The sequence below is a fragment of the Protopterus annectens genome, chromosome 9.part0 (genome assembly GCF_019279795.1).
Source record: "Protopterus annectens isolate FY-2018-M chromosome 9.part0, PAN1.0, whole genome shotgun sequence".
Classification (NCBI taxonomy): Eukaryota; Metazoa; Chordata; order Ceratodontiformes; family Protopteridae; genus Protopterus; species Protopterus annectens.
In genome coordinates this window covers 854,732,630-854,739,785 of record NC_056743.1, presented here as the reverse complement: position 1 = coordinate 854,739,785, position 7,156 = coordinate 854,732,630, and the positions used below count along the sequence as shown (strand labels likewise).

The window sequence follows — 7,156 nt, the reverse complement described above, 5'->3', positions numbered from 1 at the left end:
TGCACACTTCACCTACAATCTCCAATAGACACAACAGCTGGATAAAGATGTCTGCCTTCAAGGGATGAGTGGAACTACTATGGCCATGGTCACTTGTGAAAGTTAGCGACATGGTCTCACACAGCCCCACTTGCACATCCAACCTATAAAACCTTGTGGACATGCAAGGGGAATGTTAAGGCTTACACAAAAACCCATATGATGGCTACCTCACAAACAGGAATGCTGTAGCTGTATTTTTGTCATATAATGAGGAATGAATGGATGTTGGCGACTACAACAGTAACATGATGGTTGACAACAGAGCAGAAAAAAATGTAACAAAAAATAAAAATACTGTCTATGCAGAATAAACTATAGTGGGGATTTTTGAGTTCTTTGCTACTCATTATAACAATATACATTTCCACATTCAAATTGATATTGCCAGAAGATTGTTTCCTACAAGCTTTTAAAGCTTTTCTACTGAAACCTGCGATGATGCTGAAGAAAAATGTTACTGATAACTAAACGTAAATTGGGGTTGCAGACTGTTATTTAAATTGTTACATACATAATCTCAATTCTCATATTTCAATAGTTAAAAATACAAGCATCCAGAAAATAAGTGCTTGTAGATGTATGAAAGCTCATGATTTCTGCATTAGTAACTGTATTTAGAGCACAACCTAGAACCGTTTACTGAATTTCCTGTTTGCACTTATTTTTAAAATTGTTTTTTTCTCAAAACTTGCATTTTATCTGTCCTTGGCCTAGCACTCTTGTGTGGGGTCATTTACTGCACTGTTATAACTTGTTGATACTTGTTAACCTCTGCTATCTCTGAAAAAACAAAAAAACAAAAAAAATCTTGCTTTTTTCCCCACTTTTCTGAGATTTAAAAAAGTTCAGTTACAGGCTTGCTGTTCTTGAACTGTTTGTAAGTTTCTGTGAGGCCATTTTTTGCTTGGGCTAAAGGAAAGTCTCTCTGTTGATCAGTGGCAGTGAAAAACATTGAGCAGCCTGCCTACCCATGTGGGAGTGGTTACTGACTTGAAACTGTAGTTTTATTGGCCATTTTGGGTCAATTCCAAAACTCCTTCATCTTCCTCTCTTAAAACCCTCTTTTGCGCGGTTTTGCGCGTTTCTGAGCATAGCGCAACAGGCAGCGCCGCCTAATTGGCTTTAAACTATTCCTGGCTCCACAAAGTCTGCTCTTCACTTTTTCCCTTAGAACTGCTCTAGCTCTCAATTTAAACACCATATTCTCATCCTAAGGCCCTTCACTGGCCCAATTAAGTAATCCTACAAGTTAGCACTATTAAACCATAAGCACTACTTACTCTTATACTCTCTACGATTACCCTGTCCTCTATTGGTCCATCTTAAATTCAGTTTCCCTATTACTCTAGCATGTCCAAAGGTCAGTCAATGGTTTCCTCTCCAGTCCAGCTGGTGAATCTGGGAATTTTGAGGCAATGTTACAACTGTCTCATGTACACGGACAACCCTCTCCTCCTCCAAACAGGTTCAAATATATGTGAGGGATGCAACTATTTAGCCAAACTGGAGGCTGAGCTCTCTCATCTCAAAACTGGTGTAACCAGTCAGGAGGAGAAGGTAACCACACACAACACAATTCCAGTATCACATAGTCCCACCACATCAGCGAACCAAACACATAATTACACAAAAACATACTCGGAGGCTCTAAATAAAAATCTACCTAAGCAACAGAGACCTCCAAAGCAGACATCCAAGCAAACGCTACCTCAAAACAAAACACACACAACACATAACCCACAAAGTCAGTGTGCCAAGCAGCCACAGCCCTTAAGGCTGAATAACACACCTGATACTCTTGTTATAGGTGACTCTATTGTCAGACACACTGATGTCCCGCTCACCAGGCTGAATAAAGAGAAGGTCACGGTGAGCTGCCTGTCGGGTGCTAGGATCCGACACATAACGCAAGCACTCAGGTCACTCCAAAGCAAATACAAATATGACTCAGTCATTGTACATGCTGGTGTGAATGACCTGAGACGTACCTCCCTGGACTACATGAAAAGAGACATAGAGGAGCTCTCTGATCATGTAGCCCATGCTATGACCCTGACCTTGAGCAGCATCTTACCCTCACCTAGAATGATGTCACAGTACAAAGACAAAATGATCGATTTTAACAATTGGCTAAAATTTTGGTGTTATTCAAAGGGGATCCAGTATCTGTCAGCCTGGGATGACATGCTCGACAAGCCATGTTGCTTCGCTAGGGACGGCTTGCACCTGTCACCACTGGGCTTTCGGATATTGGCAAATGCTCTTGCCACCCCCATAGTGCCTTTTTTAGGCAAGGCTCAAAGGTCAAACCCACCCCCACAGACAACACAAGGAACAAGAAACTAAGGGTAATGCTGCTAAACGCCAGAAGTCTTAACCTCAAGATGCACGCACTCAAAGCTCTCCTCAGTATGGAGAACACTGATATCTGTGCAGTGACAGAAACCTGGTTCAAGGCTCCAGAGAGCACCCCAGCAATACCAGGCTATACCTCAAATCATGCTTTTCGGCCCCAAAACCCGGACCGAACCACAAAAGGAGGGGGAGTTTCCATATTTATCAAGGATATCCACACCTCCAGGTTAGTGGCATTGCACAAAGTATCGGAGACCATCCATGTGCAACTAACAGTGGGCAAGACTGCTTTTCAGTTTATAGCATCCTACAGACCACCCTCTCAAAGTCAGGAATCCTATTCGGCTTTCCTGAAAACATTGGAGAACATGAAGATCTCTCCGAATACCATTATATTGGGCGACTTCAACTACCCAAACATTGACTGGGAGCACTACTCAAGCCCCAGCACCTTAGCCCAAAGATTCCTGGAAATTATAAACTCAAATGCTATGGAACAACTAGTCACCACTCCCACAAGAGGGGACAACATACTAGACCTGATCATTACCAACATGGGGACTCTATGCTCCACACCAGAAGTATATCCCTCATTGGTAAGATCAGACCATAAATTAATTTCACTGGATGTCCACATCCCGACCCCACCCCCAGCCCAGAAAACCATAGTGAAAAACTTCTCAAAAGCAAACTTCTCACTTCTCAAAACCGAAGTGGAATCCTTCAAGGCCCCAGGGCCAGTGGAAACTACGGCCCAAACTGCAGAATTCTATATAAACGCATTCTACGGACATCTCCAGGAATGCATGGATCATGCTATTCCAAACAAAACCAAGACCCAATCATCCAAAGGCAGGCGTCCAGTCTGGTGGACCCCTGTCATAAATAAACTGTACAACAGAAGGAGGAAGCTACTACATGATAGAGCAAAATCCCTAATAGGGAAGGCATCTCTGATCAGTACTAGCAAAAAATTACAATCCCTCATAAAATCCTCAAAGGCCAGCTTCGAGAGAAAAATTGCACAGGACACCAAAGACTATCATAAGGCTTTTTTCAGTTATGTTAGAAACCTGGGATGCAACTCCCTGACTTGTTCTGAGTTGATTCTAAACGACAAAAAATACACTGAACCCACAGACATCGCCAATATCCTGGCAGACAGGTTCAGTGCAAACTTCTCCACCCCCTCTCCCCCAAAAGAGCAAGTATCTATCCCGGCAGAGGGCTGCCTCCCAAACATCTCTGATGCTGAGGTGAAGGCTGCCCTCTCCAAAGCAAAAAACACTGCTTCCATGGGACCAGATGGCGTCCCAGGTTGCGTCCTACATGAACTCCAAGAGGAACTAATCCCTCAAATAAAACAGTTATACAATCTCAGCCTCACTACAGGATATGTGCCCACAGAATGGCGTACAGCAACAGTGGTCCCACTCCACAAAGGTGGAGCCTCTACGGACCCTGGAAACTATCGCCCCATAAGCCTGACTAGCTTAGTCTGCAAGGCTATGGAGAGGATCATCATGGAGCTCATAAACAAAGACATTGGGGACCTACAGACACTAGATCCTACCCAGTTCGGCTTTGTCAAGGGCAGATCCTGCCTTTTGAACCTGGTTGACTTCTTTGAAACAGTCACCAAAGCCATAGATGAAGGGAAGGTAGTCCACACAGCCTATCTGGACCTTGCAAAGGCATTTGACACAATACCCCACTCGGGCATCATAGATAAGCTATCCAGCTTAAATATACACCCCTATGTCACAAGATGGGTCGCAAAGTGGCTCAAAGACAGAACCCACAGAGTGAGAGTTGCTGGAGCCATGTCAGACTCGAAACCAGTCACAGGTGGCGTCCCACAGGGTTCTGTCCTGGGACCACTCTTGTTCGGTATATACTTTTCCGAGGTACAGGCAAACGTGGGAGGACTATGGCTCACCAAGTTCGCAGACGACTGCAAACTGGGCGCCATAATCAACTCTCCAGCTGACACAAACATCCTTCAAAAAGGTCTCTCAGAGACAGATAACGGGTGCCAGCGCCATGGTTTAAAGCCAAATGCCAAAAAATGTATAGTCATACCCTTTGGCAAAAACAATGTGCCCACAAATTACCACATAAGCGGAAACCCATTAAGTACAGAGAAAGTTATTAGGGACCTGGGGACCCAAGTTGATAGCAATCTCTCCTTTGAAAACCACATTGCCAAAGTGGTTAGAAAGACCTTCTACATAGCCCACCTCATCACGAAGGGTTTCACATCTAGATCGAGAGGGGTAATCGTGCCCCTTTATCCATCCCTCATCAGGCCCATCATAGAATAAAAAGCCCTTTTGGGATGTACCTTATCAGACACCTGCAGCAATTAGAAAGACCCCAAAAGTATCTCACCAAGAGGATCAAGGGTCTCAAACAGATGCCATATGCTGCTCGGTTAAAAAAACTCCAGCTCTACTCAGTTGCATACCGCCTACTTCGAGGCGATCTATGCCTGACATACAAAGCTATGTCAAATCCAGAATTAATGGACATGCTCCACCTCAGTAAATCTAAATCCTTTAGAGCCACACGCTCGAGGGACTTGAACCTCAGCACAGAAATAAATAGAACTTGCTGGAGGGACAGGTTCATAACCCAGAGGCTCCCTTCGCTCTGGAATAGAATCCCAGTTCATGTGAGGCAGAGCACCTCACTGAATCTCTTCAAGAAGAATCTCGATAAGTGGATGGGGGATCGTAGGTTTGTCCCAGGGATTACTCCCGTGTCACTATTAGACAGAGGCACAGTAAACTTAACCTTAAAAAGGGCACAGTATACTCAAATCAAGGGGTGGCGTAAGCCATACAGAATCGGGCTAGGCTTATAATTGCCCCAGGGCAGATAGCCTAGTATGAATCTATGAATCTATGTCTGAACAGCCAATATTATATATGTTTCTAGACTGTACTGTCTCAAAAGGTATAGAAAGTTGTTTATGAAAATGTATAGAGCACTGTAATTTGGAACGGTCTGCAATGCCAAACAACTTTTGTTTGTTTACTGGGATAGCAGGCTGATCTACAGGGACACATTTCAGCTACAGCCCAGGCACAGAAATGCACCAAAGTATACTGCAGATACACAACCATATAGTTCTTAGACATTTTTAGAATTCAAATACAAGTAAACATGTTTTAGCAAGTAAAGTGAGCTTTTATGCAAATCATGCTACATGTAATAATCTGACAATATTTACCAATTGAGGATTATTTTTCATCTCCTTCTCTTCCTTGAAATTCTGTAATATTTGGAAATGGTAGAGTACAGCAGGGGACACAGAAAGTGGGGAGGAGGTTGAAGGAGGCTAAGCTGGTGTGGTAGAAGCAGCTTATGCTTTCTTTAAGGAAGATGGTTAGTGAAATTCTAAAAATAAACAACTTGGAGTTTCTAACTTGCTGGGAGGAGAGCATTCCAGGATTTGGGGTCTAAGACAATGCCTGATCACAGCTGACTAGGTTAGTGCGATATCTATGCAGTACCAGGGTACCATCTGTCTGAGTTCTAAAGATGTAAATCAGCAGTTTTGGGAAGGAGAGCAATTATGATGTTAGATGGAAGCAGCTGACCTTGAGGATTTGGTAAATAATGTAAGTAGGAGGAAGTCAGATTTTTCTTTAACAGGAAATAATGTACTTTACATGTGATAGGTGTAGCGATATTCATAGTTAGGTCACAGAAGGATGACATGGTAGAGGTTATTGAAAGAAATCTAATCTGTGCAGGTTTTTGTTGCAGGAGAAGGCAAACAGGCATTTTTTAAGTTGTGAGTAGAGGATTCTATTACTTATGGCTAAACAACCTTCAATGTTAAGGAAATGTGTGGTAGTTTTGCAAGCAAAGGATGTTAAGTTAATTTTAATGAAATTAATGCGGGTAGACTGAGAGACAGCTTTGTGCAAGTACAGGCCAAGGTATTAGATGAAAACAGGCTGCACAAAGTGATACTGATAAATGAGAAATCTAATCAAAGGCAGGTGCAGAGTTAAATCTGGCAGAGGTTCTGAAAAGCACATTATTATTTTTCATCTCAAACAAGACCCTGTTTTTAATCAAACTAGGTGAAATAACTGGAGAGGTTCCGAGAAGATCAGATTTAATGTGGCTTTAGGATGGATCTGAGTGAATGACAACAAAGTCATTAGCATAATTAGAATACGTGAGGTTTGCAGGTCAGAAGGAAGTGAGTTGATATAAAGGAAGAGTAAAGGGGTCTCAAGACAGAGCTTTGCAGAATGCCAAAGAGTAGCAGTATCTAAACCACAGGTAAGTAGTTACTTACGGTAACCTCCAACTGTAGTGTTACTAGCAGTATCTAAACCACAGGTAAGTAGTTACTTACGGTAACCTCTAACTGTAGTGTTACTAGCAGTATCCAAACCACAGGTAAGTAGTTACTTACGGTAACCTCTAACTGTAGTTGTTGCTAGCAGTATCTCAACCACAGACAAGTAGTTACTTACAGTAACCTCTAACTGTAGTTGTTACTAGCAGTATCTCAACCACAGACAAGTAGTTACTTACAGTAACCTCTAACTGTAGTGTTACTAGCAGTATCTCAACCACAGGCAAGTAGTTACTTACAGTAACCTCTAACTGTAGTTGTTGCTAGCAGTAACTCAACCACAGACAAGTAGTTACTTACAGTAACCTCTAACTGTAGTTGCTAGCAGTATCTCAACCACAGATAAGTAGTTACTTACAGTAACCTCTAACTGTAGTG

At 42.6% G+C, this 7,156-nt stretch overlaps 1 protein-coding gene across 1 annotated transcript in view; it reads right to left on the bottom strand.

Moving 5' to 3' along the window:
- Positions 1-7,156, bottom strand: part of LOC122811604 (E3 ubiquitin-protein ligase TRIM69-like) — a 118,674-nt gene that overhangs the window by 18,964 nt on the left and 92,554 nt on the right. The window lies entirely within an intron of this gene.